The 26,338-nt window shown below is 46.0% G+C and overlaps 1 non-coding gene across 1 annotated transcript; it reads left to right on the forward strand.

The window, feature by feature from the left end:
• Window positions 1–1,891: 1,891 nt before the first annotated feature.
• On the forward strand, window positions 1,892–1,974 carry trnal-uag (transfer RNA leucine (anticodon UAG)). Its single transcript has one exon. It is a non-coding gene; the product is annotated as a tRNA-Leu (tRNA).
• The last annotated feature ends 24,364 nt before the right edge of the window (window positions 1,975–26,338 follow it).

Below are 26,338 nucleotides of genomic sequence, written 5' to 3' on the forward strand. Positions count from 1 at the left end.
GAAACCAGCAGACAAGAAATCTTTAGTGAAGAAACCAGCAGCTAAGAAATCTTTCATGAAGAAACCAGCAGACAAGAAATCTTTAGTGAAGAAATCAGCAGCCAAGAAATCTTTAGTGAAGAAACCAGCAGACAAGAAATCCTTCGTTAGAAACCAGCAGCCAAGAAAGTGACAACAAAGAAAGTAACAGCCAAGAAAATGAAGAGCAAGGCGGCGGCAACGCCAAATAAGGCGGTGAAGAAAGCAGCGCTTCAGAAAAAGTCTGCTGCGAAGAAGGTCAAAAAAGGCAAGAGTGCGGCGGGCGGAAAGGCGCTGAAGAAACTGCAGACATGGAAGAGCAAGGTCAAGCCGAAAGCAGCGAAGGCTCAGAAAGCAGGGTCTGGAAAGAAGTGAAAGAGCGCGGGAAACTTGTAAACATCTGAACACAAAGGCTCTTCTCAGAGCCACCCACATCTCTCAGGAAAGAGCTGATCCCCTGATCAAATGATCCCTGTCCCGGCCCCGCCTGCAGATTCCACATGGAAATGATTTGGAGTAAATCCAGGATCCCTGGTGACTCGCTGACATCCCCTCCACCCAGCCCTTTCCCCACTCTCTGTAATAAAACAGAAGGATGTCCGGCCCTCACTCTAACTGGAGATGTGTTCGGTGTAGTCTCAGTTCACAAATTCAGGGGGAGAGTCCTGTCAGGTAGCTCGGTCACTCTGACAGAAACCGCCAGTTCCCCGGGGCTGCAGACACTGACACTGCGGGGAGAGAATCACCGACTCTACCCCGCCGCCGGGGGAACAAACAACTTTGTGTCCGGAGAAGAGGGAGGGCCGGGGAGAAGGTACATATTAAAGCGCTGCAGTGGACTCAGCTCCTGTGTGTGCACAACTCTCACTGATTCCGGCCTCTGGGAACAGTGCGGTCGAAACAGATCAGGTTCGGAGAGAAACACACAGCCCGAGAATGGCTTCTTTCTTCCTGCATTTACTCTGTTCTGGGAGCAGATTCTCATTGAGAAGCGGCGCTCAGATCACCGGAGAAAAAAAAAACACAATTCAAACTGTCTAAATAAAAAACAGAGAATTAACCCGGACACTTCCATTATTAAATTAATTCATCAGCTCCGAACCAGTTCCCGTTAATGTACCGGGATAATCTCGGGATTTATCAAATCGAATGCAGCGGGATTTATTAAATTGTTGATTCTACACCCTGTAGTTCAGTTCTTCACTTAACTGGAGGGGGAGATGTGTGAGCAGAGAAACAGAGCGAAATCCAGAGAGGGAACTGAAAACACACCTGGACAGATGTGAAACAGGTCAATCCACTGTGACAATAACTCCATCACTGACTCCCTCCTGACAGTAACCAGTCCTTTCACAGAGACTGTGGGTGGCTCTGAAAAGAGCCTTTGGTTTATTAGATGACATTTTGGCCGCTTTACTTTTTCTGGGAGCTCTGAGTGCTGGTTTTCTTGGGCAGCAGCAAGGCCTGGATATTCGGCAGCACCCCGCCCTGAGCGATGGTCACCCCTCCCAGCAGCTTGTTGAGCTCCTCGTCGTTGCGGACGGGCAGTTGCAGGTGTCTGGGGATGATGTGGGTCTTCTTGTTGTCCCGGGCCGCGTTGCCGGCCAGCTCGAGGATTTCAGCGGTCAGATACTCGAGCACAGCAGCCAGATAGACCGGGGCTCCGGCACCCACACGCTCAGCATAGTTGCCCTTTCTCAGGAGCCTATGAACACGGCCCACCGGGAACTGCAGTCCAGCCCGGGAGGAGTGAGACTTGGCCTTGGCCCGAGCTTTCCCGCTGGTCTTTCCTCTTCCAGACATTTCCACAATCTCACAAATACTTTCACAAAGAATGAATAATTTCCTTAGCATTGATAGTATATCGCCGGCAGTCAGGATGGCCGAGCGGTCTAAGGCGCTGCGTTTAGGTCGCAGCCTCCATTGGAGGCGTGGGTTCAAATCCCACTTCTGACACGTTGCGTTTTGACTGCACTGGAGGCGTTTGGGAGCAGCGGTGAAGAGCAAAGAGAGAACAGGAAAGAACGCAGACAAACAAAATAACAATGGACCCAAAGATGTTGCATCAAAACATTAGAGTAAGAGGCAACGAAGCAAACAGCAGGGCACAGAAAAGATCAAAAATGTAACCTTTGTATCGGGGTGGAATATGTTGCCAATATCCTTAATGAATAGTTTACTGTCTTCTCAAATGAGGGGGTGATGCAGATATTGTTATGAAGGAGGAGGAGTGTGAAGTATTGGACGTGATAACTTAAGGAGAGAGGAAGTCTTAATGGGATGAGCATCCTTGAATGTGGATAAATCACCAGGACCAGATGAAATGTACCCCAGGCTGTTGAATGAAGCCAGGGAAGAAATAGTGGAAGGTCTGACCATCGTTTTCCAGAGGATTGGAGGTCTTGTAACGTTGCAATAAAAGCAAAATACCACGCAGATCAAGCATGGCTGAGCCTTTAGAGTAGAGAAACAGGGCTGAATTCCCTGAACCAGTGCTACAGCTTTCAGAATAGAAGGAGCCTATACAAACCTGATGGGTTCCACTTAAACAAAAGAGCTGGAGGTGTTGACAGTCAGAACAGATAAAATGTGCAGGAGTGTTTGAAGCAGATTCTGTGTGGTTACTGTCGTTGTACTATGGAGTTATTTCAAGGAGGTGATTCTGAATGTAATGGATCAACGTGGACCCATCCAAGGCAAAGGTCACTGAAAGTGGCAACGCAGGTGGATAAGGTAGTCAAGAAGGCTTACGGCATGCTTGCCTTCATCGGTCGGGGCATAGAGTATAAAAATTGGCAAGTCATGTTGCAGCTGTACAGAACCTTAGTTAGGCCACACTTAGAATATTGCGTGCAACTCTGGGCGCCACACTGCCAGAAGGACATGGAGGCTTTGGAGAGGGTACAGAGGAGGTTTACCAGGATGTTGCCTGGTCTGGAGGGCATTAGCTATGAGGAGAGGCTTGAAAAACTCGGATTGTTTTCACTGGAACGACGGAGGTGAAGGGGCGACATGATAGAGGTTTACAAAGTTATGAGCGGCATGGACAGAGGGGACATAGGTTTAAGGTGCGAGGGGCAAAGTTCAGAGGGGATGTGCGAGGCAAGTTTTTTACACAGAGGGTGGTGAGTGCCTGGAACTTGCTGCCAGGGGAGGTGGTGGAAGCAGATACGATAGCGACGTTTAAGAGACATCTTGACAAATACATGAATAGGAAGGGAATAGAGGGATATGGGCCCCGGAAGTGCAGAAGGTGTTAGTTTAGGCAGGCATCAAGATCGGCGCAGGCTTGGAGGGCCAAATGGCCTGTTCCTGTGCTGTACTGTTCTTTGTTCTTTGTTCTAAGCTTCCCTGTGGTCCAGCCTGGTTGAATGGAACTGAAGCAAACAAATCATTCGGAAGAGGAAAAGATATGTAAGGCCATGAAAGCACAGAATTCAGATGGATGCAATACCAGATGGTATGGCAAGAGTGTAAAACAGCAACAGACTGGTGAATAAAACATTCACATTGAATAAGACAAGAGAAGAGAAGGGTAATAATAGTGTCAGAGGTGAGTTGTGACACTATTCACATTCCACCTTGATCTGAATAGGACTGTTGAAGGGAGTGATTGAGAAGAATAGAGGAGAAATGAAAAGAAAGGAGAAATAAACAAAAGGTCTTTTGATTTTAGAATGCTTGTTTTTGGAAATGACAGACTGCAAAGTGTGTGTGTCAGAAGATATAGAGCGAAGTTGGGTATGACAAGATCACAGGAAAGTTGTGCCCTGAGACAAGGTGCGTATTGACAGGAAAGCTGCTTTCTTTTGCACAATATGTAATTATTACATATGTAATTATTATGTAATAGGTACATATGTAATTATTATGTAATAGGTACAATACAGATCAGTTTCTTTCAATAAAGTACATGATGTATCTCACTATCCCTGCCTGCACAGGTTATATTTACAGTATTTACATTACACATCAAACATTCTCTGGTGCAAACAGCCCGAGGGGTTTTACACAGGTTCCAGCCTCTCGCTGCACTAGGGCCTTAGACTGTCCCTTTTCTATTGAGACTCCATGGTGGCTTCCCCAAGCTTTAATGCCGTCCCACAGCACATAGTCTTGGATGTTGCAATGTGCCAGTCTGCAACACTCGGTCATGGACAGCTCTTTGCACTGGAATACCTGTCCCACGGCCGGGCTCGTTCTCAACAGAGATCATTTCAAATGAACATTTCCTAAATATGTGCTTTCTCTCTCGCAATAAGAGAACAGGATGTCTAGCAGATTCAGTGTGAGACAATAACACTGCCGGGTAAAGGCCGCTTTTCAACTCCAATCTTAACACAGGAGATTCCCCAAACAGCTGCAGTAAGGTGCTGTAAACTGCAGGAAGCGGATGTGTGTGGAAATGGTGATGTTACTGAGGAGGTTTCTCAGTATAGAATGGACTATGTTTAGGTGGGAATATTACTGAGTGTTAATTGTAGCGGGACCATATTTAAAAACTCTGGCTTTCTGGAAAGCCTTGACTTTGAAGGTCGAGTCTGGAAGGGTTTGCGTGGAGAGCTGGGTTTCGGTTCTACTGTTAATAAAGGGTTTGAAATTGGCAACCCGGAGGAAACTGGAAGTGGAGCTCAAAGATGAGGGGCCGTTCTCTCTCTGTCTGTCACTCTGGGTGTCTCCTTCATTCTCGCTCTCTGTTTAATCTTCACTCTTGTCTCCTCCCCTCCCTGCTCTCACTCTGCCTTTCTCAGCCAGGTCCGGGCGGCCTGGAAAAAAAAGGAAGCTGACGGAATCAGTCTCTTTTATTGTGCACTGATTTGAGGCAAGAATTATCATGGTGGCTGTGGTGGGGAAGAGACGGTCGCCCACCTCCTCCTGGAATGTGTCTTTGCAAAGCAGGTGTGGAAAGAGATGCAGTGGTTTTTGTCGAGGTTCATCCCAAGCAGCTCGATAACACAGGAGTCTGTGCTCCACGGGCTGTTCCCTGGGACGCACAACGAGATAAACATCAACTGCTGCTGGAGGACTATCAAATCGGTGAAAGACGCCCTTTAGTCTGCCCGAAACTTGCTGGTCTTCCAGCGCAAAGAGTTGTCCACCACCGAATGTCGCAGACTGGCACATTCCAAGGTCCAGGACAACGTGGTCAGGGACGCACTTAAGCTTGGGGCAGCCGCAGCAAAGGCTCAATGGGGAAAGACCACTGTGTAAGGTCCCCCCACCAAGCTGAGCAGAGGGGCTGGATCCATGGGAAACCCCTCGAACCGTCTCGGGAAAATTTTGTGTGCTGTAAATGTAGAAATGTATATGGCATGACAATGAAATGGAAGAGTTGTGAGGCAACTCGTGATTAAATGGAAGGAAACTGATCACCTTTGCACTGTTTGTATTTTTTGACTTGATGCTGTTTTAAACTGTTTGGGAATGTAATTTCTACAGTTTTTTATGAATAAAGTAAATTTTGGAAATTTAAAAAAAAAGTCTGGCAGTATACCAGAGTATGGTCCATGAGGAAAGGCATCATCACCCTCATGTGCAAGCGGAAGGGGGAGGGGGCAGAAATCAGAAATTGGCGGCTCATCTCACTGCTTCACATCGACTACAAGATTCTGTCAAAAGTCATTGCCAGTCGAGTCAAATCTGCTCTGGAGTTGGTGATTGACCCTGATCAGACCTGTACTATACCAGGCAGGAAGATCTCTGATAGTCTTGCGCTACTCAGGGATACGATCACCTATGTATAGGACAGGAGGGTGGACACCTGCCTCATCAGCCTGGACCAGGAGAAGGCTTTTGACAGGATATCGCACACCTACATGATGGACGTACTTTCCAAAATGGGGTTTGGGGAGGGAATCTGCAATTGGATCAAACTGGTCTCCACAAATATCAGGAGCGCAGTCTCAATCAATGGGTGGGAATCAGAAAGTTTCTCAATCCAATCTGGAGTCATGCAGGGCTGTCCTCTCTCCCCTGTCTTCTTTGTTTGCTGTATTGAACCCTTTTCTGAGTCTATTAGGAAGAATGCGAGTATCAGAAGGGTAACAATCCCAGGCAGTGGAGGCACTCAGGTTAAAACCTCCCTGTACATGAATGACGTCGCCGCTTTCTGCTTGAACCCACTGCCTGTGCGCAGACTGATGAGCATCAGTGACCAGCTCGAACTGACCTCGGGAGCCAATGTTAAACACAGCAAGAGCGAGGCCATGTTCTGTGGGAACTCAGCTGACCGATCCTTTGTCCCCTTCACCATTAGGTCAGACAACCTGAAGGTGCTGGGGTGTGATTTGGAAGGGCCGGGGCGTGCACCAAAGCCTGGGAGGAATGAGTAGCCAGGGTACAACATAAGCTGAACATGTGGGAGCAGCGATCTCTCTCCATTGTGTCAGGTTACTGTACGTGGTGCAGGTCTGGCCCATACTGCACTCCTGCACTGTGGTGATCACCTGAGCCATTTTACGCTTCATCTGGGGATCCAAAATGGACCAGGTCCCGAGGGACACGATGTTCAAACCTCTGGAGAAAGGCGGGAAAAATGTACCCAACATCGCCCTCATCCTGATGGCTACCTTTGTGTGTGGCTGTATCAAGCTGTGTGTAGACCTCCAGTACACAAACTCCAAGTGTCACTCCGTGCTGAGGTTCTATCTGTCCCCAGTGTTGCGAAGGATGGGCCTGGTCATATGGCCGTGGAACGCTCCATCCAGTTGGACTGTGCTGTAACACCTATCCTTCATGGAAAAGTTTCTGTGGAAAAACACCTTTGACCACCAATCCATCAGGCACTGGTCTGCACGGAATGTTCTCAAGGCCCTACGGGAAAAGAAGATGGTGGATCCTGTCGGATGGTTCCCCGAGCAGACTTCCAAAGTCATTTGGCGGAATGCCCCATCACCAGAACTTTCAAACAAGCACCAAGATGTAGCTTGGCTGATGGTGAGAAGAGTCCTCCTCGTCAGATCCTTCCTGCACGCCCGAAGTCTCACCCCCTCTGCACAATGCCCTCGAGGTGGCTGTGATGGGGAAGAGACGGTTGCCCACCTCTTTCTGGAATGTGTCTTTGCAAAGCAGGTGTGGAAAGAGATGCAATGGTTTTTGTCGAGGTTCATCCCAAGCAGCTCTGTAGCACAGGGGTCTGTGCTCTACGGGCTGTTCCCAGGGACGCACACCGAGATAAACATCAACTGCTGCTGGAAGACTATCAATTCGTTGAAAGATGCTCTTTGCTCTGCCTGAAACTTGCTGGTCTTCCAGCGCAAAGAGTTGTCCACCACCGAATGTTGCAGACTGGCACATTCCAAGGTCCAGGACTACGTGCTGAGGGACGCACTAAAACTTGGGGCAGCTGCAGCAAAGGCTCAATGGGGAAAGACCACTGTGTAAGGTCCCCCCACCATAGTGAACTGAGGGGCTGGATCCATGGGAAACCCCTCGAACTGTAGCCAGAAATTTTTGGTTGCTGTAAAATGTACATGGCATGAGAAATGAAATGGAAGGGTTGTGAGGCAACTCACTCCTGTATTGAAGGAAACTGATCTCCTTTCCACTCTTTGTATTGTTTGACTTGGTGCTTTTTGGAACTGTTTTGTAATGTATTTTTTTTTACAGATTTTTATGAATAAAGTATATTTTGGAAGTTAATAAAAGAAAGTCTGGCAGAGGTAAAGGAGGGAAAGGACTGGGCAAAGGCGGAGCAAAGCGGCACCGCAAAGTGCTTCCTGATAATATCCAGGTCATCACCAAACCAGCAATCCGCCGCCTGGCTCGCCGTGGCGGGGTCAAGCGGATCTCGGGTTTGATCTGTGAGGAGACTCGCGGGGTGTTGAAGGTTTTCCTGGAGAATGTGATCAGGGATGCGGTCACCGACACTGAGCACGCCAAGCGCAAGACGGTCACTGCCATGGATGTGGTGTTCGCTCTGAAACGGCAGGGCCGCACAACTCGACCCTTTCCAGCAAACACACAACAAAGGCTCTTCGAAGAGCCACCCACCGTCTCACAGAGAGAGCAGTGAGCTGGAAACGGGAGATGGGATAGGCTGTTCAGAACTGACTGGAATAAATCTGTGCTATGTTCGGGTATAAAACTGGAATCCCCGAAATTGACATTTCAGTTGCAGCAAGGATGTGCAGTGGATTTGATTTTCTAAACGGGCTGTGTAAACAGTGCCCGAGACTCTACAGTTAGTTATTTCCCCAGTCGACACATGCCCTCAGTGAAAAGCCACATCACTCCTCCAGAATCACTCATTGTTTTCATAGAATTTCAAAATGATTTCGCTGCAATGAGAGAATCCGGGAGTTTTGCAGCAGCCGTTGAATCGGTCACTGGAAGCAGACCCACTTGTGATGTTATTTCCTCCGAGACGGTGTTTCCTGCAGTGAAACTGACAGGGTTTGTGAAACTGATCAGTTTCAGCTCAATCATTCAGGGACCTGGAATTCCCGCAGTTTGAGCCCGCGCTCACTTCTGATTGGTCACCCTCTTCCCATTCGCATTTCTTAACCAATCGCAGAGCCTCGAATTGGGGAAAATGCAGCAAATCATTGGCTTAAATTGTCGAAATTGGCAGAACGTTTGAATTCGAAAAAGGCGCCAATTTCAGTGTCGGCAAAAAGCGAATTACTGGAAAATCTATTTAAAGTTGTTCGTAAAATATTTTCCACCAACCTTTAAAAACCTTTCTTTATTCCGCTATTATCGCCACAAATTCCTGGCGCTATTTTACGCACTGTTTTAACCTGTCATTTTTCCCCCACTTCTTATCTGCAACCGGCGGTAAAAGACTCCATTCAGCAATCCTTAAGGGACCAATAACTCAAACTCGGTGTGGAAAGGAATAAATTAGACTCTTGGTAATTCCCCTTCACACAGGGATCAGGGGGACAGTGAGAAGCCACTGAAATAGTTGCTCATAAACATTTTAAATAGTTCCTATTCTGTTCTGTTACTGACATGCTGGAATCAGACAGTAATCAGCCCTTTCACAGAGACTGTGGGTGGCTCTGAAAAGAGTCTTTGGTTTATTAGATGACATTTTGTCTGCTTTACTTTTTCTGGGAGCTCTGAGCGCTGGTTTTCTTGGGTAGCACCCCGCCCTGAGCGATGGTCACCCCTTCCAGCAGCTTGTTGAGCTCCTCCTCGTTGCGGACAACCAGCTGCAGGTGTCTGGGGATGATGCGGGTCTTCTTGTTGTCCCGGCCGCGTTACCGGCCAGCTCGAGGATTTCAGCGGTCAGATACTCGAGCACAGCAGCCAGATCGACCGGGGCTCCAGCACCCACATGCTCAGCATAGTTGCCCTTTCTCAGGAGCCTGTGAACACGGCCCACCGGGAACTGCAGTCCAGCCCGGGAGGAGCGAGACTTGGCCTTGGCCCAAGCCTCCCGCCGGTCTTTCCTCCAGACATTTCCACAATCTCACAAATACTTTCACAAATGGATAATTTCCGCAGCATTTACTTTACTTAAAGACTGAGAACTCTCCTCAATGGTCGGTACTTAATTCCATTTGCCTATATTCTTCACCAGTCAGGTCACTGACCAACAGAAGAGGGCGGAATTTACCCGCCACGACATCAGAAGCAGAGAATTTGTCAATTTCAAAAAGCCCGCCAATTTCATTGCCGGAAAGGAGCGGATTAAAATAAATGTCATCCTTAGTCAAAGATTTAAAGTCCCATCTCTTGATTTTGTTTTATTCAACTTGTAAAATGTTATTTAAACTGTGACTCATTCTACAATCGCTTTCAAACTGTCCCGGGTGGGGACTGCATTGGCCTGAAGTGAAATACTCAGTTTAGTTTTCAATCAGAGCCCAGTGTCCTTCTCTGAAAAGAGGAAGCCGGATCAAGTCCTCAAACGGCCCTTAACTTGCTCTGTAATAATCCCATCCCAGGCTGTTACACTGCGGAGAGTTGCTGTTAATAAAATGATTAATCAGTGAAGGGATGAAGGTCGAATCCTTACCGCTGAAATCAGCTGTTAATGCGGTCATTCAGGGGCTGTGAAAAACCAGAATAAGAGCAGCTTTAAGCAAAAAAAGTGAAGGCGGGTGATCAGATTATGGGTTCGTGTTCGGTTAATAACGGGAGATACAAACACAGCAGTGGGATCGTTATTATATTATACATTGTCTTAAAGTGATTTCATAAAGATGTCGGATGCAGCTTTTTCAGAGAGATTGTGGGTGGCTCTTAAAAGAGCCGTTGTGTTTGGGATGTTATTCAGTCCATTGTGCAGTTTTACTTGGAGCTGGTGTACTTGGTCACCGCCTTTGTCCCTTCCGACACGGCGTGCTTGGCCAGCTCCCCGGGCAGCAGCAGGCGCACGGCGGTCTGGATCTCCCGGGAGCTGATGGTGCTGCGCTTGGTGTAATGGGCCAGGCGTGAAGCCTCACCCGCGATGCGCCCGAAAATATCGTTCACAAACGAGTTCATGATGCTCATGGCCTTGGAGGAGATGCCGGTGTCGGGATGAACCTGCTTCATCACTTTGTAGATGTAGATGGAGTAACTCTCCTTCCTCCGCTTCTTGCCGCCCTTTGTTGACGGTTTATTTAAGGTTTTCTTGGCGCCTTTCTTAGGAGCTGCTTTCTTCTCTTTTTTTTATTTCCAAAATATACTTTATTCATAAAAATCTGTTAAAAATACATTGCCAAACAGTTTCAAACAGCACCAAAAAATACAAACATTGCAAGGGAGATCAGTTTCCTTCAGCACAATCATGAGTTGCTTCATGACCCTTCCATTTCACATTTGTCATGCCAATTACATTTTTACATTTACAGCAAATGAAAATTTTCCCGATACAGTTCGAGGGGTTTCCCAGGGGTCCAGCCCCTCAGTGCAGCTTGGTGGGGGGAGCTTACCATTTTCAGTTTCGATTTCAGACACAGAAATAAACCAAACCCCTTCCGAGTGCGGATTAAATAGACAATCCCACAGCTCTATGCTAATGAGGGATGGGAGAAAGTAAAGATTGTGATTTGGTGATTGGCAGTGATGTCAGAATAGTTTTATATCTGCAACCAATCACAAACTCCCTCACTGTATTCAGGAATGACATTTCCCAAAGACTCTCTCCAGCCCCAGTTTCCACTGAAAAATCCACCGGGAAATGACGCCTGGCTGCGAGGGTCTCTTATTCTCAGCAGCTTCTCACATTCCGGCCTCTAAGTTGAGCGCTTTGTTGGGCGGAAATATTTGTTCAGGCAGTTTCAACAGCTCAGAGCCGACACTGGGTCAGAAACCAGAAATGGCAATACGGGTCACAAACAAGGAGTTTATGCTGAACCTTGATAAATCTCACTGGTTATCGGCCTCAGCTGGAGCATTGTGTCTAATTCTAGGTTCCACATTTTTGCAGGGATATCAAGGCCTGAGAGAGAGTGCAGAGGAGATTGACCAGAATGGTTCAAGAGATGCGTGAAAGGATAGCAAAGCTAGGGTCGTTCTTCTTGGTGCAGAGATGTTAATGTAATATTTAATAGTTGTGTTCTACATTCTAATGGGTTGAAGAGGAACTGTTCCCACTGGCAGAAGGGTCTGTAACCAATGGACACAGAATTGTTAAAAGAATCAGGGGAAGATCAGGTGATATTTTAACACGCGTTCTGATGATCAGAAATGTACTGCTTGAAAAGGGAGGTGAAAACAGATTCAATAATAACTTTCCTGAGGGAATTGGATCATTACTTGATGGGGAAATTACAGGGCAATGTGAAAATGACAGGGAGGTGGGACTGATTGGATAGATCTTTCAAAGAGCAGCACAATTGTTCAAATGATCTCTTTCTGTGTTGCAAAAATTGTGATTATTGCTGTTCAGAAACATCCTGACACATCCTGAAACATCATGTCGCCTTTCAGTTCACCTGGAACTGAGCTGAGTATTTTATTGGCTGTGATTATAGCATCAGAGACCAAAAGACAGCGGCCCAGTCCCAAAGTCCACAGAAAGACTCAATGTATTGCTCCATGTGAGCGATGCTGTTAGAGCAGTGAGCATAGCTGCCTTCCAAACAGCTGGAATAAAAACAGAAAATGCTGGAAATACTCAGCAGGTCAGGCAGCATCTGTGGAGAGAGAACAGAGTTAATGTTTCAGGTCAATGACCTTCCAAGCAGCTGTGCCCGGGTTTGATTCCCAGCCATTACAGTTTGGCGTTCCTTAAATTCCTCAGATGAGAAACTGAAAGACAGGAACTGAGTTGGGTGCTGTCTCAAAGGAATTTTGTTTCCCAAAGCAAGAAGTGTATAATTTGAATAAACATATTTCCAACGCTGATTTCCTTCAAATGAAAGTTCAATTGAACTCTGATTTTACTCCTTTTTATTGATAATTATTATTTGACCTGAATCATACAGTGGACTCAGAATAGAATTACTCAGATTCATTTTCCCACAGCTATTCCCGTTCCTTAGAAGAAACAATTCCTGGATTCTGGAAGCTGTGGATTAGAGGGTAACAAACATATCCACACTATTCAAGAAAGGAAGGAGAGAGAAAGCAAGGAACTAGAGGCCAGTTTGCCTGACATCAGCAATCGGGAATATGGTACAATCTATTATTACAGACATGGTAAAGGGTGATGTGGAATATCAGAATATGGTTGGGCAGAGTCAACATGGATTTATTAAAAGGAAATTGTCAATGACAAACTTATTAAAATTTGTTGATGTTGTAACTGCCAGGGCAGATAAGGGGAACCAGTGGATGTAGTCTGTTTGGATTTTCAAAAAGCATTCAATAAGTTATCAAACAAGAGGTTATTACACCAATGTAGGTCCCATGCAATTTGGGGATAATATATCAGTATAGATTGAGTAGTAGTTAACAGACAAAAAACAGAGAGTAGGAATAACCGAGTCATTTTCGGCAGGAAAGCTGTAAGTAATTGGATACTGCAAGGATTGGTGCTCGGGACTCAGTTATTTCCATTCTGTATCAATGACTTAGATGAGGTGACCGAATGTAATGTTATCCATGTTTGCCGATGATATAAAGTGAGGTGGCAAAGTAAACTGTGAGGAGGATGCAAAGGGGGAGAAAAGGGATTTAGACAGACTAAGTATGTGGGCAAGAATGTGAGAGATGGAATATAATGGGGAGAAGTGTAAAGTTACACACTTTGGCAGGAAAACAGCAATACAGAACATTTTTGAAATTAGTGAGAGACTGGGAAATGTTTACATTCAGAGGGACCCGAGTGTCCTTGTCCAGGAATCACAGAAAGTTAACGTGCAGGTACTCAACCAATTAGGAAAGCAAATGATATGTTTGTCTTTATTGCAAAGAGATTAGAGTATGAGTATTTATTTCAATTATACAGCGTGAGATCACCCTTGGAGTGCTGTGCAGTTTTGGTCCCCTTATCTAAGGAAGGATATACTTTCCTTAGAGGGAGTACAGAGACGTGCCACTAGGCTGCTTCCGAGGATGAGGGGATTGTCCTATGAGAAGAGATTGAATAGACTAGGCCTCTATTCCCCAGAATTCAGAAGAGTGAGAGGTAATCTCACTGGCAGATAAAATGCTCAGTGGCTTGACATGGTAAATGCTGGGAGGATGTTTCCTCTAGCTGGGCAATCTAGAATGAAGGGTTACAGTCTCAGTCTAAAGGGCTTGGTCATATTTGACAGAGAAGAGGAGATTTTTTTTTCAGTCAAAGGGTTAAGAATCTTTGGAATTCTCTATCCCAGAGAGCTCTGGATCCTCAATCATTGTGTATATTCAAGAGAGATCGATAGGTTTTTGGATACTAAGGGAATCAAGGGGGCTGTGCCAGTGTGGTAAAATGGAGTTGAGGTAGGAGATCAGCTGTTATCTTATTGAATGGTGGAACTATTTCGATGGGCAGAGTGGCCACTCCTGCTCTTATTTCTTATGTAAACTTTCATTCCCTCCCAGGGATTGTTTTATTCTTCAAAAAGAGAAATAGTGCAGCCGCTAGAAATCTGAATAACAGAAGATTCTGGAAACACTCAGCAGTTCCAGCAGTATCTGTGGAGAGAGGAAGGGAGGAGCAATGTTTCAGGTCTATAGAAGGGTCACAGAACTGGACCATTAACCCGAGCTTCTCTTCTCCACAGTTGTTTCCGGACTGGCTGAGTGTTTTCAGTATTTTAGCTTTTTTTCTTTCTATATGTTATCTCTTTCCCTTTTGACTGTTTGCTGTGAAACTTTCAGCATTGTGCTCAGTTCTTTGTGTCGTTATGTTTTCTTTATTTGAAGTAATGCAAATAGTATCCTGAAAAATCAGACAGAAATACTGCTCAATGTAGTGTAATATATAACAGGGCACATTTACAAATATCAGATCAATGTAGTAAACATTTTTATTAAGAATTGATTACTTTTATTTTCAGTATAAAAATGTGAAGCAATATGAGTTTATTACAAAGTTTATTACCTCACATTACCTGTTTATTAACCCTGACAGACTGTGCCAATTTCTGCTTCTATGTTGCAGTTCTCACTTTCAGCTAGCAAATGTCAGCAATCTGTGATCCAGTGCAGTTTACAGATCAGACAGTCAACACGACATGCAATAATTGTTCAGATTATGGAGGACAGGTGGGATTTAGAAATACTGGGAATGGAGACAAGTTGTTATTACACTGAGTTTGCCCAAAGATTAGAGACACCATTGTGGCAAATCAGTCTGTTGTCCTGTACATGAGAATGAGAATCATTCTGTATTTGTGGCTGTCAGTCTCTATTACTGAGTGGGAGTGTGGGATTCATGCTGCATTGGTCAGTCTCTGGTACAAAGTGTGATATTCACTCTGAATGTATAAGGCTCTGGAACTGTTTGTGTGTGTGGAATTCATTCTGTATCTGTCAATCTCTGGTACTATATATGAATGTGGCATATATGTTATAGCTCTCAGTGTCACTGTATGTGTGTGTGGGTTTCATTTGATATCTGTCAGCCTCTGTTTCTGGACACGACTGTCAGATTCATACTGTGCCAAAATGTCCCTGTTGCTGTATGTGACTGTGTGATTCATTCTGTATCTGTCATTCCCTGGTACTATGTGTCAGTATAGACTCATTCTGTATCCCAGTCACATGCACTATATTTGAGAGTGCGATTAATTCTGTACCTTTAAGTCACTGGTATTATATGTAAGTGTTGGATTTCTGTTGGATCTCTCAGTTATTGTTTCTGTTGTGAATTTGGGATGAACATAACATCTGTCAGTTTCTGGTACTGCCTGTGAGTGTGGGTTATGTTCAATGTCTGTCAGTCTCTGGCACTGCCTGTGAGTGTAGGTTATGTTCAGTATCTGTCAGTCTCTGGTACTGCCTGTGAGTGTGGGTTTTGTTCAGTATCTGTCAGTCTCTGGTACTTCCTGTGAGTGTGGGTTTTGTTCAGTATCTGTCAGTCTCTGGTACTGCCTGTGAGTGTGGGTTTTGTTCAGTATCTGTCAGTCTCTGGTACTGCCTGTGAGTGTGGGTTATGTTCAGTATCTGTCAGTCTCTGGTACTGCCTGTGAGTATGGGTTTTGTTCAGTATCTGTCAGTCTCTGGTACTTCCTGTGAGTGTGAGTTTTGTTTAGCATCTGTCAGTCTCTGGTACTGCCTGTGAGTGTGGGTTTGTTCAGTATCTGTCAGTCTCTGGTACTGCCTGTGAGTGTGGGTTTTGTTCAGTATCTGTCAGTCTCTGGTACTGCCTGTGAGTGTAGGTTATGTTCAGTATCTGTCAGTCTCTGGTACTGCCTGTGAGTGTGGGTTTTGTTCAGTATCTGTCAGTCTCTGGTACTGCCTGTGAGTGTGGGTTTTGTTCAGTATCTGTCAGTCTCTGGTACTGCCTGTATGTGGGATGCATTCAGTAGCCATTAATCTCTGGGTTAGTTTGTCATTCTGGATTCACTCTACACAGAATTACATAGTATTTACAGCACAGTGACAGGCTTTTCTGCCCAAGTGCTGGTAGTTCCAATGAGGTTACTCCAACCCTACTTAATCTAATCCTATCAGCAAATCTCTCAAATTGTTTCTGCCTCATTTAATCATTTAGCTTGACGTTAAATGTAACAATGTTCAGCAGCTCAAGTGCTGTCAAAGCAGGGTAAAGAAGATTCCCGAGTTATTTATTTAATTTATTATTGACTATTTCATATCGACAGCTTTGGACTCCACCACAAGTGGGAAACATCTCTACCTCTACCCTCACAAAACCCTTCATATTATTCAATGCTTCTATTAGGTGACCACTCAGAGAAAAGAGCCCAGGCTTGTTCAATAGTATGAACTCCTGTGGAACATATAGTTCGGTTTGCATTTATGGAATAAATACTGTATCTCAGTCTGAAACTGTATGTGATTTTAGATTGGCATATAATGTGTAGCTCAGGCTGCAATAAATAACTGAGACAATATCTGTCACTCTAACACTATAGTTTTGTGGAGTGCTATGTTATCTGTCATTCAGTCTGTTGTGATAGAATATATAATGTTACCTTTAAGTCTGAGGCAATGGGGGGGGTCAGGTACAGGGTCCGGGGGTGCCCAATGGGGGCGGTTGGAGCTTTGAGGGTGGCTCTCCATGGGGAACAGGGTGCCTAATCAGGAGGACCCCCCCCCCCCCCCCGCAGCCCGCAGGAAAGACGCCTGGTTTTATCAGGCAGGGTTCTTGGTGCCTTTGCCACACTGCCTCCCCGCCCCCAACCCAACCGAGGATAAAATACCTGCAGCAGAGAGAGGAGGCCCATAAGTGGCTGTTAATTGGCCAATTAAGGGCCTTGATTGGCCTGGGGCAGACAGGCTGTTTCTCCCCACCCCCGTTCCCTGTAATATTGCAGTGGGTGTGGGAGGGGGTCAGAAAATTTCCATCAGATTGGAAGTTGGCAAATGTTACACTGCTTTTCAGGAAAGGAGGGAGAGAGAAAACTGTGAACTACAGGTCAGTTAGCCTAATATCAGTCCTTGGGAAAATGCAGGAAGTCTGAACAATGCACTGAGAAAAGCATTCAAACAAGTCAACATGATTTTCCTGGAGGGAAATCTTGTTTGACAGATTTATGAGAGTTTTTTGAGGATGTAACTAGCAGGGTAAAGGGAAACTAGTCGTATTCCTGGATTTCCAAAAGGCATTCAATAAGGTGCTACATAAAAGTTTAATAGAGAAGATAAGGGACTCATGGAATTGTGGGTAATATATTAGCATGGATAGAGGATTGGTTAATGGACAGGAAGCAAAGAGTGGGTATAAACAGATTGGCAGGCAGTGAATAATGGAGTTTCGCAAGGATAAGTGCTGGGGTCTCAGCTATTTACAATCTAAATTAATGACTTAGATGAAGAGACAGAGAGTAATGTATCTAAGTTTGCTGATGATACAAAGGTAGGTGGAAAGGGAAGCTGTGGGAGGACATAGAGAGGCTGCAAAGAGATATAGACAAGTTCAGTGAGTGGGCAAGAAGATGGTAGATGGAGTATAATGTAGGGAAGTGTGAAGTTCTTCACTTTGGTCATAAGAATAGAAAAGTAGAATATTTGATAAAAGGTGTGAAACTTGTAACTGTTGGTGTTCAAAGAGACTTGAGTGTACTTGTCCAAGGAATACAGAAAGTTAGCATGCAGGTACAACAAGCAATTAGGAAGGCAAATGGCGTGTTGGCCTTTATTGCGAGGGGATTAGAATACAGCAATAAAGAAGTGAGTTACAATTGTACAGGATTTCGGTGAGACCACATCTGGAATACAGTGTGAAGTTTGAGTCTGCACACTTAAGAAAGGATATATGTGCATTGGAGGCGGTGCAGCAAATGTTCACTAAATTAGTCCCTGGGATGAGGGGATTGTCCTATGATGAGAGGCTGAGTAAATTGGGCCTATACTCTGGAGTTTAGAAGAATGAGAGGTGATCTCATTGAAACATACATAATTCCGAAGGGGCTGGATAGGGGAGACACTGAGAGATTGTTTCTGCTGGTCAGAGAATCTAAAACATGGGGACACAGTCCCACGAAAAGGGGCTGATCATTTAGGACTGAGATGAGGAGAAATTACTTCACTCAAAGGGTTGTGAAACTTTGGAATTTTCTACTCCAGAGGATTGTGGATGCTCCATCATTGAATACATGTAAAGCTGCGATAGATTTTTGATCTCTCAGAGAATCAGGGGATAAGGCGAGCAGGCGGGAAAGTGGAATTGAAGCCTAAGATCATCCATGATGGTACTGAATGGCGGAGCAGGCTCCACGGGCCACATGATCTACTCCTGCTCCTATTGTGTGTGTTTTTATGTTCTGACTACTTCTGCTGTCGGTGATTGTGGAATTGATGTCTCTGCTCTCTGTGAGTGATACTGCACTTACTGTGTGTGAGGAGCTGGCTGCACTTCCCCTTGTGTCGAGGAATCACTACATTTATTCAGCTTCCTCAAGTATTGCCTGTAGAAAGAAAAAGTATTAATTATAATTCAGGAAGAGATGTGGTGGAAGTTACAAGAGAGACCAAAACAATTTTTCAATGAATAATCATTGTGAACAATCACAAAGGAAACCCAGCAATACAAACAGAGTGTCTGATTCCACTGCAGTCCTGCAGCCCCCAGCTACTGCATACCAGGGGCTTTGGCCATTTTACAACAATTTAATAACATCCAGAAACAGTCCACTGGGCCATGAATGGGACTGACCGACGGAGCAGGGACTTTTACACAGGTCAGATTTCCTGTTCCCGCTCCCATGGTCTAACCGTTCAAATGAAACCAAACAGCCACTGTTTAAAATGTGTCCTTCACACTTCTCACCTGGTGCCTATAATAGATTCTCTTTGTGTAACTCCCCACATCCTGACTGTCCGCTTCTGTTTCCACACTTCACTGTCCAATAACAATAAACTGTGGGAACAGGCTATATCCCTCTCATTCCGCTGGCGCGGACATGATGGGCCGAATGGACTCATTCTGTGCCGGAAGTTTTCCACGTTTCTGGCTGAAGTGCTGCAGAAATCTGGGCCTGCGCTCCCCTCCCCCAGCACTGCCTGTGAGCGGAAGAAAATGGTTTAAAACAGCCGCGAATGGAGAGATCCCGGTCCTGGGGGAAGAGAGAAAACAGCAGCCTCCTTCCAGCAGCACATCGCTTTGGGAGCATGTCCGCAGAAAGACTCAGAGATCAGCATCGAGTCCGGGGCAAGTTCAGGGGCAGGCGGGGGCTGTTTGTAAGAGGCGGAGTGGATCTGAAACTGGTCTCGGAACATGGAGTGAGTGGAGAGGCCATTCTCCGGTTGTGTGTGGACAAGGGGATGGAGACAGAATGGGAAGAAACTTATTGCAGTGGAGTGAAACAGTGACAATATTTGTGTTGCGGTGGTTCTTTTGCGGGTATCCATAATGATTATTATTTGAGAGATTAAATTCATTAAAACTCTATATCTTTGATCTCACCTGTATTTTAGTTACAAACATACTTTTGTTCAAACAGGCAAAAAGATTGAATGAACCAGAATAAATGGGCTATTTCCTCCACCCAAGTTACAAGGAAGAGTGCCACCAGCTCCTTCTCACACACAATTCTTTCTTTCTTTTGGGCCTCCTTATCTCGAGAGACAATGGATACGCGCCTGGAGGTGGTCAGTGGTTTGTGAAGCAGCGCCTGGAGTGGCTATAAAGGCCAATTCTGGAGTGACAGGCTCTTCCACAGGTGCTGCAGAGAAATTTGTTTGTTGGGGCTGTTGCACAGTTGGCTCTCCCCTTGCGCCTCTGTCTTTTTTCCTGCCAACTACTAAGTCTCTTCGACTCGCCACAATTTAGCCCTGTCTTTATGGCTGCCCGCCAGCTCTGGCGAATGCTGGCAACTGACTCCCACGACTTGTGATCAATGTCACACGATTTCATGTCACGTTTGCAGACGTCTTTATAACGGAGACATGGACGGCCGGTGGGTCTGATACCAGTGGCGAGCTCGCTGTACAATGTGTCTTTGGGGATCCTGCCATCTTCCATGCGGCTCACATGGCCAAGCCATCTCAAGCGCCGCTGACTCAGTAGTGTGTATAAGCTGGGGGTGTTGGCCGCTTCAAGGACTTCTGTGTTGGAGATATAGTCCTGCCACCTGATGCCAAGTATTCTCCGAAGGCAGCGAAGATGGAATGAATTGAGACGTCGCTCTTGGCTGGCATACGTTGTCCAGGCCTCGCTGCCGTAGAGCAAGGTACTGAGGACACAGGCCTGATACACTCGGACTTTTGTGTTCCGTGTCAGTGCGCCATTTTCCCACACTCTCTTGGCCAGTCTGGACAGAGCAGTGGAAGCCTTACCCATGCGCTTGTTGATTTCTGCATCTAGAGACAGGTTACTGGTGATAGTTGAGCCTAGGTAGGTGAACTCTTGAACCACTTCCAGAGCGTGGTCGCCAATATTGATGGATGGAGCATTTCTGACATCCTGCCCCATGATGTTCGTTTTCTTGAGGCTGATGGTTAGGCCAAATTCATTGCAGGCAGACGCAAACCTGTCGATGAGACTCTGCAGGCATTCTTCAGTGTGAGATGTTAAAGCAGCATCGTCAGCAAAGAGGAATTCTCTGATGAGGACTTTCCGTACTTTGGACTTCGCTCTTAGACGGGCAAGGTTGAACAACCTGCCCCCTGATCTTGTGTGGAAAATTCCTTCTTCAGAGGATTTGAACGCATGTGAAAGCAGCAGGGAGAAGAAAATCCCAAAAAGTGTGGGTGCGAGAACACAGCCCTGTTTCACACCACCCAGGATAGGAAAGGGCTCTGATGAGGAGCCACCATGTTGAATTGTGCCTTTCATATTGTCATGGAATGAGGTGATGATACTTAGTAGCTTTGGTGGACATCCGATCTTTTCTAGTAGTCTGAAGAGACCACGTCTGCTGACGAGGTCAAAGGCTTTGGTGAGATCAATGAAAGCAATGTAGAGGGGCATCTGTTGTTCACGGCATTTCTCCTGTATCTGACGAAGGGAGAACAGCATGTCAATAGTCGATCTCTCTGCACGAAAGCCACACTGTGCCTCAGGGTAGACGCGCTCGGCCAGCTTCTGGAGCCTGTTCAGCCTTCCGTGTTGTTTTAGTCGCTGTGAGGCAACTATGGAGTGACCTCTCCATGGCGCATGCCTGGGCAAATTTCTGGAGGTTGAGAGTTGCCCAGTCGTCAAAACCCCCCTCTCGGCCTTTCTGGTGGGGTCCAAAGGAGTGCAGGACACGACGTTTGGCACCAGTATGGCTGCAGGAACTGCCGGAAACATGCCAAAGGTGACACATGACCGCCTACGGGGTTCCGCTCCGGATTTTCTGTTAGGGTTTACTCCCTTAGCCTTGGTCTCTCCCGAGACGCCCACAAGGCAGTGGGGTTGTTGGGGCCCCTACACAGGTGTAGGATGGTGCCGGTGGGAGGAGGGGATGCAAGGGGGAGGGGTAGAGGGAGGGGGTGCAGGGGAAGGGGGTGCGGGGTGAAGATGGTGCGAGGGGGGGCGGGCTGGGACGGGGTTGTGAGGGGGTGAGCTGAGAGGGTGGAGCAGGGAAGGGGACGGGGGTGGGGGGGGTGGAATGGGGGTAAAGGGGGGGGGAGGGGGGGTGGAATCTGGTGCAGGTAATAAGCCATTTCCTCAGTGCCCACCATCGACGTCCGGAAAGCTCATCCACGTCCTTCGGGAGGTGAAGCATCATTTGGCAGACTTAGAGGTGATTACATTTGCTAAGGGTTTTTTTTTTGCAGTGGTTTAAATAAAGGCATGCAGCATTGCCGACAGTGCGCTGCAGATGCTCTCCGAGCCATCTCCCGCGGGCGCTTTGAAGTTGCGGCCGGGGGGGCCGTTCGTGGATGTTTTGGGTGTTCGGGGCACCTTTTCACAGGACTTCTCTCGGGTCCCGCAGCTCCTTCTTCACCTCAATGGACTTACCGCATGCCGTGGCTGCAGACACTCTGGACTGTGAAGACAGCAGGATCGGAGATTAAAGTATCGGCAGCTGTGCTCGTCAGTTTCATCCGGATCAATTTCATTGAGAAAACAAAGAGCAGGTGTGGCTGGGGGAGGGCAGTGGGCCCAGGTAACATACACTAAACTAACTGTTAACTTTTAGATAGGGCTAAAATGAACTGATTTAAAGAGCCAGGGGAATTTAAACAGTTTAAGAGGGCAGATTGGGGGAGAAAACGTTAGGGATGGGAGCAGATGGCCATGGATAGAGTTGAACAGCAAGGGAGCTTGCGAGGGAGCTTCCAGCCCAGGAGCCATCTTTTAGTGAAAAAAAAATACGTACATTACACACAAAATACACACACAATACGTACATTATAACTCACAAAGCGCAGAGACACAGACAGGTCATCAGTTCCACAGTCTCAGACAGCAGAAATAGTTCCAGAGACACATTTTCAATCCATCAATCAAATAGAGCAGGAAAGACAGACGTTGTTTCCATGTCACCCCAACTCATTACCACTGACAGGTAGATACATAAATCCCAGTCCAACATCTCACCCACAATCAAATTATCAGTGCGTCAATCCCACAATAGTGCAACCTCAGCTACAAATTAAACACACAGAGAACTGACACGTTGTTCCTGTTTCAAAGTTACAGAATTAACCTCAATAATGCACTCTGAGATTCAAGTTAAATACCAGCCCAATATTTACACAGGTTATGAGTTTATTATCAGTATTAATTCCCATCATGTTTCCAGACATATACATTAGACTCAAGTCCATAATCAGATTGAGAGATTCTGAAATATCATATAACCTGAGATCCAAACTCAGATTCCAGTTTAAAACTCATCCGGATTGTGAAACTAAAAGATACATTATAAATTTGATCAGTATAGTCTGAGCTCTAAATTACATACCAGTCCTGAAACCTCGTACAGTGGCAGATGGAAGACACTGCACAATTCCAGACTGAGCTCATTTTACATGCAAGTCCAAGATACTCACTCAGACTGAATGGCACTGATCAAATTGATCAGTACAGCCTGAGTTACACTTGCACACCAATCCTGTATCAGATTGTAGGATACATTATCTTTCACTATTGTGTTCACAGTGACAGATATTTAATACTAAGCAAAACCTCAAATATATTGTCTGCTTAAAACCTACCACATCAATGGCCTGTTGCTGTGCTGACATTTTATGGAGAATAAATCCAGACTTGCCATCAGTCCCAGGGACGGAAGATGATATAATGAATCCCACACTCACACAGAGTACCAGATACTGACAGATAGAGAGTGATGCTGAAACACATGCTCAGTGCCAGATGCTGAAAGATATAGGTCGATTACTGCACTCACTCACAGTACTTCAGCCTGAGTCATCTAAAGCAACCTAACACACAAAAAATAGCAGTGAGAGAGTAAGAAAGAGTTCAAAACTCACATAGAGTACCAGACACTGATAGATACAAACTGAATACGACACACACATGGATACCGGATTGGCGAACTCACAGGAAACAGAGAGTGGGGACAAATGGGGCATATTCAGATTGACAAACTGTAACTAATGGATTGTCACAGTGACCAGTGCTGGTGCCTCAACTATTTATGATCTATTATAATAATTGCATGAAGGGACCGAGTGTACTGTTGCCAAATTTATGGATGGTACAAAGATAGGTAGGAAAGAAAGCTGTGAGGAGGACATAAAGTGTCTGCAAAGAGATATAGATAGGTTAAGTCAGTGGGCAAAAGTTTGGCAGATGGAGTATAATATAGGAAAATGTGAGATTGTCTACTTTGGCAGGAAGAATAGAAAAACAGAATATTACTTACATAGAGACAGACTGCAGAATGCTGCTGTACTGAGGGATCTGGGTGCCAGGTACATGAATTACAGAAAAGTTAGCATGAAGGTACAGCAAGTAATTAGGAATGCAAATGGAATGTTGGAATTTCTAGCAAGGGGAATGGGGTATAAAAGTAGGGAAGTTTTGCTGTAACTGTACAGGGCATTAGTGGCATCCCAACTAAAGTACTCCATACAGTTTTGGTCTCCTTACTTAAGGAGGGATATACTTGTATTGGAATCAGTTCAAAGAATGTTCACTAGGCTGATTCCTGGGATGAAGGGTTGACTTGTGAGAAAAAGTTGAGCAGATTGGGCCTCTACTCACTGGAGTTTAGAAGATTGAGAGGTGATCTTATTGAAACCTATAAGATTCTCAGTGGGCTGGACAGGTAGATGCTGGGAAGATGTTTCTCCTTGTGGGGGAATGTAGAATTATGGGCCACAGTTTCAAGATAAGTGGTCTCCCATTCAAGAAAGAGATGAGGAGGAATTTCTTCTGTCAGAGGGTTGCTCATCTTTGGAATTCTGTTCTCCAGAGGACTGTGGAGGCTGGGTCATTGAATATATTCAAGGCTGTGACAGACAGATTTTTTGATGTACAAGGGAGTCATTGGTCAATGGGCACAGGCAGGAAAGTGGAATTAAGGCCTCAATCAGAACAGGCATGATCTTATTGAATGGCAGAGCAGGATTAATGGGCCACATGGCCTTCTGGAAGCGATCCTGAGTGTCATTGTCGATATCTGCCCTTGGTGACAGGAGGTTCCCAAGGTATGAGCAGTGATCCACATTGTCCAGTGATTCGCCGTGGATCTTAATAGTTGGGGGCAGTGTCGGGGAGCAGGCTGGCAGAGGACCTTAGCTTTCCGGATGTTTTGCTTCAAGCCAATTCTTTCATACGCCTCCATGAATGCATCGATGAGGGTTTGAAGCTTGGCCTCTGAGTGTGCGCATATGCAAGCATTGTCAGCACACTGCAGCCCGATGACAGATGTTGGAGTGGCCTTGCTTCAGGACTGCAGGCAATGTAGTTTCAATAGTTTCCCACTCGTCCTGTAGAGTAGATCTGCTTACACGAACTAAAGAACAGCTGATGGGCTGAAAGAGTGCAGGAAATACAGCAACTTGCTGACAGCCACGACATGTGTGGATTCTTCAGCACCATCAAGACCATTTATGGCCCAAATTACCAAGGGCCTACCCTACTGAGAGTAAAGAATGGAGTGACACTGATCAAGGTCAGAGAGGCAGTCAGCACTCGTTGGAAGTAGCACTTTGAAGATCTCCTCAATCGCAACTCAGTCCTTGATGCAAGTACCACATTCCACAGCTTGTTACCCACCATGACGTCAGCACAATCCCAGCCCAACAGAAATTGAAAAGGCAATCTAACAGGTAAAAAAAAATGAAGGCCACCGGCATCGATGGAATTCCCTCTGAAAATCTAAAATACGACAGAAAAGAACACTTAACACAAATACATGGTCTCATTTCCTTCAGCTGGAAGGACGAGAGCACGCCAGGGATCTCTGAGATGCTGTCATTGTGATCATCACCAAAAATGGTGACAAGACCGACTGTGGTAATGACAGAGGGGTATCCCAGCTGTTCACTACAGAGAAGGTCATCACAAGAGTCGTTCTCAACTGTCTCTTCCCCGTGGCTGAAGATCTCCTACTGGAATCACAATGTGGATTCTGTCCATCAAGAGACACAGTGGACATGATCTTCACAGCAAGACAACTCCAAGAAAATGTAGGGAGCAGCAGCAACCTTTCTACCTGGTCTTCTCTGACCTGACAAAGGCCTTCGACTCTACCAACCAGGAGGGATTATGGAACGTCTTCCTCAAATTTGGCTGCCGGAAAAATTCGTCACCAACCTCCAACGACTGCATGATGACATGCAAGCTGAAATCCTTCCCAACGGACCTACCACTGACCCAATCCCAATGCAAACTGGGGTCAACTAAGTCTGTGTCATCGCACCAACGCTCTTTTCCATCTTCCTCGCCGCAACACTCCACCTCAACTCCTCACACTCAAACACAGCAACAGAGACTGACAGATACAGAATGGATGTCATACTCAAACCCAGTACCAGAGTCTGACAGATACAGTGGTGCAGTGGTTAGCACTGCAGCCTCACAGCTCCAGGGACCCGGGTTCGATTCTGGGTACTGCCTGTGCGGAGTTTGCAAGTTCTCCCTGTGACCGCGTGGGTTTTCGCCGGGTGCTCCGGTTTCCTCCCACCGCCAAAGACTTGCAGGTTGATAAGTAAATTGGTCATTGTAAATTGCTCCTAGTGTAGATTGGGATTACTGCAGGGCTAGTATAAATGGGTGATTGTTGGTCGGCACAGACTCGGTGGCCCGAAGGGCCTGTTTCAGTGCTATATTCTCGAAATAAATAAATACGGAATAAATCCATACAGCACCAGAGACTGAGAACTGCTGAATGACAGAACACATTCAAACACAGGAGCAGAGAATAAAAGAAATGGAATTAATTGCACACTCACATGCAATAGCAACGACACAGAATCATCA

This window comes from Heterodontus francisci, chromosome 35 (genome assembly GCF_036365525.1).
Source record: "Heterodontus francisci isolate sHetFra1 chromosome 35, sHetFra1.hap1, whole genome shotgun sequence".
Classification (NCBI taxonomy): Eukaryota; Metazoa; Chordata; class Chondrichthyes; order Heterodontiformes; family Heterodontidae; genus Heterodontus; species Heterodontus francisci.